The sequence below is a fragment of the Phalacrocorax carbo genome, chromosome 7 (assembly GCF_963921805.1).
Source record: "Phalacrocorax carbo chromosome 7, bPhaCar2.1, whole genome shotgun sequence".
Lineage (NCBI taxonomy): Eukaryota > Metazoa > Chordata > Aves > Suliformes > Phalacrocoracidae > Phalacrocorax > Phalacrocorax carbo.
In genome coordinates, this window is record NC_087519.1 from 4,009 (window position 1) to 12,712 (window position 8,704).

At 54.6% G+C, this 8,704-nt stretch overlaps 1 long non-coding RNA gene across 1 annotated transcript; it reads right to left on the reverse strand.

Annotated features, from left to right (window-relative positions):
- Positions 1-261: 261 nt before the first annotated feature.
- Positions 262-8,471, reverse strand: LOC135314224 (uncharacterized). Its single transcript, XR_010373669.1, has 4 exons — positions 8,380-8,471; positions 7,803-7,994; positions 7,435-7,544; positions 262-559 (listed from the first exon to the last, which is right to left on the reverse strand). It is a non-coding gene; the product is annotated as an uncharacterized LOC135314224 (long non-coding RNA).
- Between the last annotated feature and the right edge of the window lie 233 nt (positions 8,472-8,704).

Below are 8,704 nucleotides of genomic sequence, written 5' to 3' on the forward strand. Positions count from 1 at the left end.
TGACATCATCACCCACCCAGGACTCCCCCTATTTTATTATAGTAAGGTTGGACTAGGTGATCCCTGAGGTCCCCTCCAACCTGAGATTCTGTGATTCACCCCCAAGAAGGGCACTAAACAAGGGAATCTGCTCCAACCTGCAGCTCATTAAGAGTGTCATTTGCAAAGGTACACACACCCACTCCCCAAAAAAAGGGGAGCTCTGCTAAAATCTAAAAGGTGGGGCAGCCCCCCCAGCCCCTGTCCGCAGGCTAGCGGCCGCCCCACGGCGGAGCGGGAGCGTGCCAGAGGACAGTGTCATGTCTCTCTCGGGCTCTGCTCGGCCATGCTCCCCCTCTGGGACGGGCTCCCCGGGGCGACAAACAGCCCCGGCCCCTGGGGGCCCCGACTCTCCCCACCAGGCAGCCCTCACGGCCGCACCTGCGGGGCACCTGCTGGAGACAGAGCCGGGAGCCCCCAGGCAGAGGGACGGCCCCTTACCTTCACCGCGCTTAACGACCGGCAGGCAAACCCGGGCCGGGGGGCATCTCTTGAGCATCACGAGACACTGAGAAGACATCTGAAAAACAGAAATCCCAAACTATATTTCAGCACGTGAATAAAATAGCACAGAAGAAAATGGAGGAACTCAGTCAGCACAAGGGATAGGAAGGAAATTGAGCCGCAGCAAGATTCTGGGCAAACGGGTCATGTCAAAACACAACACCTCCTTTAAAAGCTAGAGGGACTGGAACACTTGAAAACGGTATTAAGACTAACCGATACCATTTTGAACAGATTCTTTGCGTAACACTGAACGCTCTGGCTGGTGCTGGAAAACGTCTCATCCCTTCCTTACGGCACCGCTGCGGGGAGATAACCCCGTGAGGCTGCGGGGCAAAGTTGTACCGTAACCGGAACCTCCGCTTACAGATCCACCGCAGCAGCTACAGCCCTCGCCCTGCCGCCGCACGTCTTGCTGCCTGGCTCCATGAAGCCTGAAGCGAAGCGTCAAACTTGAAAGAGTAACGTAAAAAATTAAGAATAAATCTCAGTAATGCACTTTGTGCTGAGAAGGCGGGCGCGTGTTTACGCACATCCAATATGAGCGTCTAGGCTCTGAAAGCTTTCCATTTTCCTTCTGCGTTCATTTAACTCACACAGCCGTTCACACCCGCCATAAGATTATCTATCTCCAAAATACACAGCAGCAACGTGACTGGGGGGTTTTGGCGTGTTATGGAGTCGGGAGGGACGTCCGCCCAGCTGCCCCGCCCAAGAGATGCTGCTGAACTGCCAGGGAAACGCGCATCGAAAGCGAGACTGAAATAAAATACTTAAGAGCGCTCCCTCAAAATACCGGCGGGAAAAAACCGCCCCCACCCCAACATTCAGTCGCCCCTCGTTAAATATTTACAACAAATACCTACCTGCTTAATTACACCTAACAAATCGTACGCTACATCTGCTCGGCAGTTACAGCTGAAACAGCGCAAGTCACATTGTTAATCAGACGCTGTTAGCTTTTTTTAAACTTTCATTTATGACAGAGGAATCGGTGAGTGAAGAGATCCCCAATACAGTTTTACTTTTTTGCGGAAAAAAATAATACCACAACAAAAAACCACACAAATCAAATCCCCAGTGTTGCAATACATAGGGGAACCATATTTTTATGGTATCTCGACTGTTACAACTGAGAACCCAAGCACTACCAATGCCATCAACATTTGGAGTATGTGCTGTGCTTGGATCTCCGCAAGGACCATTGATTTTTTTATCTTAAAAAAAAAAAAAGCAGTACTTCGCAAGTCTTGTGCTGATGAGTTCTACTGACAAAGACATTGTCTCTAAGACGCACTCTGATGGCAAGTTCATAGAATGCAACCTCACTGAATAAGAAATATCTCAATTTTTCAAGATCTCTTCCTAACAAAAGTCACACTGTGGGGCTTTCAGATGGGCCAGATTATGAATCCTTTCACAACAAGAAACACACCAGCTAACCAGGATAATCTCGCAGTGTCCAGGTGCCTCTTCATCATGTAAAAAAGAAAAAAACCCAGAGCCAGCAATAAGTATCACACGGGTCAACACAGCTCTCTTCCAGAGCACCCCCCTCATCAAAACGAACATGCCCATCGGCTCACCTGCTCTGCACAGGTTCCAGCATCACCCCCCGCTTCCGTCATCGCTTGTGGCACCAAATGTATCAACACACAGTAAACTACCGTTACGCTCGTGAGAAATCACCGCCCCGTGACTTCCTCGTTACTACCCAGCTCGCTTCTAATGCTCATACGCCGTTCCAAAGACGGCCCACGTGTTACCTACAGAACTGAAGAGCTCGACGACGGACCACAGCATTCTCTGGTCTCAGATGCTGGCCGCTGCCCCACCTTCTCAGACCTCTCATAGGCACGCAGCAGCACCGCTCCGAGCCTGCCAGCGGCACCTGCAAAAAGCCAAGCGAAAAGGCACCTCCCGAGATGCTGCCCGATGCCACAGCCTGCCCGCACCGATCCCCGTCTCGCACCCCTTTCCCTCGACAGCCTCCCTCCCAGCCTACGCCACTTCCAGGTGCCGTGTCCAGCTCGCCCGCCGTCCGTAACACCCAAACAACACGCATTGCTTATAACTTCCCCAGCAACACAACACCTCAGAAAAGAGCTGCTACTTCAGCCCACCAATCACCACTCGCCTTGCTCGACTTGCCTCCTTTGCTCATTGCTACGCTACTTCAAACCCAAAACAAAAGACAAAAGCAAGGAGCAACAGAGTCATAGAGCCATCGGTCACATCTTCCCTCTATATACACCACGCACCACCTCACCCGCTTACATCGGTCCCCTCAGTTCCCCTCCGTCGCCCTGCACGACTCGTCCCTCGGCATCTCCAAAACCAATACCAAACAAGTCGCCTGGTTGCACAGCAGTACCTTAACGGTTCCTGAAGACCGACTATAACCTGCCATCAAAACAAACATATGACTTCAAACATGAAGCCCTACGCACGTACAAGCTTGAACACCCTGCAGAGGTAATCTGCTCAGCTGAACTCTAGCCGCCTCTCCCAGACAGCTACGGTCACGGCCTCCGAGCCCACAAAATGTCACGGTGATTACGGTCCTCGCCCGCTGAGGAGGGCCACTCAATCCGAGATGACGGTACAACCTTTCCCCCAACAGCCTTGGCACAGCAACAGATGAACCCTAACCTCTCATCGCTGTGCCACCTACCCGACTCTACAGGGCCAGCAAGGCGGTCCGAGACAAACTCAAACGCACACACCAACGCTATGAGAAACGCTACAAACTGCGCGCCTCCGAGACGAGAGAACGCTCTCGGCAAACAGAGAGACAACTGGACGGAAGAGCTCGTCCAGCAACAAGACCTGCGGAACCCTGACAGTGACGCAAGGAGGCCCTAACGCGATCCAAAAAGATTAGAAGAGCGTCAGGGCCCGTGACAAGAAGTTCCTCTCAAAACTGAGACGAAGGGTGCAGAAGAAGCCCGGCTACAAGACCTAAGAACGTAAGGATGCAGGGAAGAAATTACACTCCTTGAAAATGGACAGCGACAGAGCAGAGCTGTTCACACATCTGGGAACGATGTCGCAGACAACAACTGCCCAGAAACTCCTCAAACAACAGAGCGATCCACACTTTAAACTGTAACACGCAAAAAAAGAAGCACCCAAAGGGCGCCAGCCCCACAATTAGAACCTTGCCAGCCCCTCGGGATAGTGCTGTGCTCCTGAGAGTAAAGAGAACATCGTGACCCGAGAAAGGTCTAAGACGCCGAACACACACCACACAAACTACACAACACATGCAGCCCAGAACAGCCCTGCCCAGCACAAACTAGCACCATGCTGAAGAGGAACTCGCTCCCCTTACCTGCCCAAAGGGGACTGCTTCCTGGACAGCCCTCGCCCCTAGGGTACCTTTAAAACCCCTTCCTGCCGTGGCCAACCCTGTCCCCACCCTACCCCGACCCCTTCCCCAGCACCCCTGCCTCAACTTAGCTTTCAGAGGGCCAGGAAGCTCAATCCATCCTCAAGAAGGAAGAGCACAGTCAGACCACTGGATTTGTCCTGCAGTTCCCAGATGCCTCCTCATCATCCAAAAAAAAAACCCCACACACAACCAAAAAAAAGGCTGGAGAGTGCTGTCGATCAGCATCACATCACAGACACTTCCCACAGCATTCCCCTCCTTACTCTACAGCAAGTCCAGAAAAGGCCACCACTGCTTTTAGAGGGCCTGGACACTCAATCCATCCTCAACAAGAAAAACACCAGCAGCCCACTAGATCAATCCTGCAGTTGCCAGGTGCCTCTTCACTCTCAGAAAAAAAAAAAAACCAAACTCCCAACCCACAGACAACAAACAGTGCTGTCAGTCAGCAACACATCAGTCAACACGGACCTTTCCCATATCATCCCCACCTCACATGTAGCCCGGGGTTCCGCTCAGCTGCTCTGTGCCCCTTCCAGACTGAGACAGTCGTCATCACTTGCAGCCCCTAGAGATACCGTAAGACACAAAATCACCGCTCTCCTTGCAGGAAGTCACCAGCCCCATGCTCCTCCTCACTGCAACCCAGCTCACCTGAAATGCTCCTCAAATACCCTTCAGTGGCATCTTCCCTTTAATCCTGCACAGGGACCTGCTGCCTTAGTGTGCTCTACTCAGCTCTGCTCTATCACACTGCACAGGTCAGACCAAAGGGAGGGCCAGAGGAGGAGGAGGAGGAGGACAACGAGCAGGTGCACAAGGGCAGGCAGAGGAAGAGGAGGAGGGGCCCGAGGAGGAAGATAGAGGGCCCAAGAGCAGGCCTGAGGGTGGGCTGAGGAGGAGGGGGAGGGGCCAGAGGGTGGGCCGATGAGGACAAGGAGGAGCCCAAGGGTGGGCACATGAGGACGAGAAGCAAGAAAAGGAGGAAGATAGCAGGGCCCAGGGCGAGCACAGGACAGTAGGAGGAGAGAAAAGCAGCATCCAGCTGAACGGGGCGGGGGGGGCGTGTGTGCGTGTAGTGAGAAGGCACGAGGCAGGGAACAGGACGGCCAGAGAAGGACAGGGAGCCTGACGGAGGTGGAGATACAAGCAGCAGAGAGAGGGGAAGAGAGGCAGCAGAAAGAGGGGGGAAGAGCAGGACACAGACCAACAAAGAAGGAAGAGGAGCAGGCTGGAGACGCACAAAGAACCTGGGGCAGGCAGCACGACAGCGAGGGAGGAAAGAAGAATAGGGGCAGGAAGCTGGACCGAGCGCGATGGAGACAGACAAGACAAGCGACAAGAACAGGGCAGAAAGGGAAGAATGAAGCCACGGGGACAGGGAGCCGAGACAGCCAACAACGGAGGGAAGGGGCCGGGGAGGGAACACCACAAAACAAACCATGGGGCTACGTGGTACAGAGCATGAGAAGGCAGAGAATTAAGAATTAGGGACAGGGAGCCAGAGAAACAACAACAAAAAAAAACACCCAAAACAAAGGGAGATGGGGAGCAAAAGGAATCGCAATGCGCACAGAAAGGAGAGAGAAACAATTCTAAAACAGGGTCATGGGGAAGCCAGAGACAGCAAGATGGAGAAAGGACAAAAGCTACAGGCTACAGGGCAGAGAGGGAAGAATTAATGAATAGACACAGAGAGCTGGGCAGAAAGAGATGGAGAAAGGCTGAAGATCACACGGCCAGCAGGGAAGAGAGAAGAGAGGGAGGAATTTTCAAAACAGGGGCAAGAAGCCAGAGAGAGGGAGAGAGGCGCAACAATAAAATGGGGACAGGCCACAGGGCGGCGAGGAGGGAATCGATGAATAAGAACAGGAGACCAAAGAGAACACAATGTAGAATGGAAAAAAGGAACAGCGGCCTACAGGGAAGGAGGAATTAAAGATCAGGCACTGGGAGGCAGACAGAGACACATGAAGAAACAAGTAGGAAAAAAAAAAAAAAAAAAAAACACACAACGGCAATGGGCTACAAAGACAGACAGAGAGGGAAGAAATAAAACATAGCAGCAAGGAGCTGGACAGAGAGAGATGAGGACAAACAAATAGCACGGGTCTACGTGACAGAGAACGTGGAATTAGAACACAGAGAGGGGGAGCCGGACAGAGAGAGAGGCCGAGAGAAAAATCTAGACGGGCTACGGCGGGCAGAGGCAGGAATTAAAACCTAGGGACAGGGAGCTGGACAGAGAGAGACAGAGATCACAGGGAACAGCGGCGGGTGCAGGAAGAACAGGAATTCGAGAATAGGGAAAGGGAGCTGGACAGAGAAGAACTCAGGCAGGCAAGTAACAGTAGCAGGGTACAGAGCAGAGCAGACGAACTAAAAAGCGCGGCGGGAGCGTTGAGGCAGACAGAGAGAGATTAAGAAAAAAGTCACGGGCTACGTGGCAAAGCAGGAGGAACTCAGAAACGGGGATGGCAACCAAGGGAGAGTGAGCTGGTGAAGGATAACGGGTATTCAAAGTGAGGGACGGGGAGCTGGGAAAAGCGAGGCAGAGAAAAACAGAATCACAGAGAGAATCACACAAAGCCAAAAAAGAAGAAACTGAACAACAGGAACAGGTGTAACCAAAGCGATGAAATCAACCAACCAGAGACGGTGTTCCATTACGGGAACACGGAGCGTACGAATCAGCGCATCTGTCGATCTGCATTTTAGTCCCTAGGCGATCGTTAATGTCAGCAGAACAACAGACAACGTGCTTCTGTCAGAAAAGGATGACAAAACGCGGTTTCGTGTAGCGGACTGAGAAAACTAGCCAAGACTGCCAAGATTAAGAGCCAAGAAGGTAAAAGGCAATTCTGGCAGGGGGAGATCGCGACCACCGACTCACGGACCACCACCGAGCCTGCGCAGTGATTTACATACGGAACGAGCCAGTTTGTACCGATCAGTAGACAGGACGATAATGAATATGTATGAATACGTAAAATTTTGATCTACAAATTCTACGGGAAAGGTGTGTGAGGTACGCACGCCAGGAGAAGCGATCCCCCGTGCATCTGGCGCCGTGAATAAAGAACGCCTGCTCTTTAATACTAAATCGGCGTTGAGGAGTTGTTTCCGATTTTACCGCGTTTTTCGGTAACACACGGAGTCAGACCAAGAGGGCCAGAGAAAGACAAAATACCGACAGGCTCCAGGACAGAGCAGGAGGAATGAAAAAATAAAAACGGAGCCAGAGCCAGGCAGAGAGAGGCGGAGAAAGAACAAGTAGCCACAGGCTACAGGACAGAGAGAGGGAGGCCTGAAAAGACGGGGAGGCAGGGAGCCACTCAGAGCGAGATGGAGAAAGAAGGGGCGGGGGGGGGGGTGCAAAAAAAAAAAACTAAAAAAAATTTTGCAGCAGGTAAGGAAAGAGAGGGGGCCAGGGGAGAGACAGGGAGGGCCCAGGACGCACAAGAGAGGCAACGGGGCCCCAGTGGCCCAGGACTCACCGCGACTCTCGCTCTCAGCGCTGCTGGCACAATTTAGCCGTTCAGATGCTTCTTTCCCCTCCTCTCCGCCCTGCCTCTTCTGCAGCTCCAGACTCTAGGCCGTCCTCCACCTAAAGAGGATACATGGGTGTCTTACCGCTCTTACGAGATGAGGCTTCCTAGGCACGTAGCCTAGCTCGCTCGTGCACTACACGCCCGTACCCAACTCCCGGTTACGCGTACAGACCCTGCGGTGCACGTTGGTGGCCTGGCCCGCTGCGGGCTACGAAGGGGGATCCTCCCTCCCTCACCTGCAGGGACAGGCTCTCTCTTGCCTGCGGCAGGAAGGCAGCTGGCAGCCAGAGCGCCTTCAGTTTCTTCTGCTTTACCTTTCGTCGGCGTCTCCAGCTTCAGCCGAGGCAGCTCCTGTCCACAGCCGGGAAGGGCTCTGTGTGTCCCTTTTCGCCCCCGCGCTGCGAGGATGGCAACACCGGGCAGAGAGAAGCCACGCAAGCCTGAGACGGCTGCAGTCAACGGCATCCCCGGGGGAAGGACAGACAACCACGTCCTCAGCACGGTCTCTGCGAGAGGGAAAGAAGAAACAGCGACCGTCATTACCGTCGATCGACCCTGGCCAAAGCCCCTCCTTGCGCAGGGGCTTCTGGACACACCGCCCCTTCCCCGCGCTACTGCTAAGGGCCCCTGCGCCGAGGGGGAATCCAGTGCGCTCGAGGGCCGGCTCGCTGCCTTCACGACAGGGCCTGGGGGCGGCCAAGGGCTACGCAGCACGCTTCCGGGGAGGTGCCGGGGCTGGGGGCAGGCGCACGGGGCAAGGGGGGGGCCAGGGGAGGCTGAGCGGGAGCTCCGGTGAGCCGGGGAGGCGGCGGCCATCATCTGCGCCCTGGGCAGGGGGAAAAGGTCCTCCTCCTTTCCCTCTTCCCTTCTGTCAGCTCCCGGGGAACTCACCGCTTCTCGGGGAGCGGCCGCACCTGGAAGCCCCCAGAAATCAACACGAATCCAACCCCAAAAATACACCGCGCCTACCGTACGCGGCACGGCCGCCCGGCACCCGAGCGCCGGAACACCGCGCCTCCCGCCGCGCCCCGGCGAGCCACGTGACAGGGCCGGCAGCCACTGCGCCAGGACTACAGCTCCCGGCACGCTCTGCGCCACAACACGGCCGCCCGGCAGCCCCCCGCCACAAGGACTACAGCTCCCGGCATGCTCTGCGCCACAACACGGCCGCCCAGCAGCCACTGCGCCGCAAGGACTACAGCTCCCGGCATGCTCT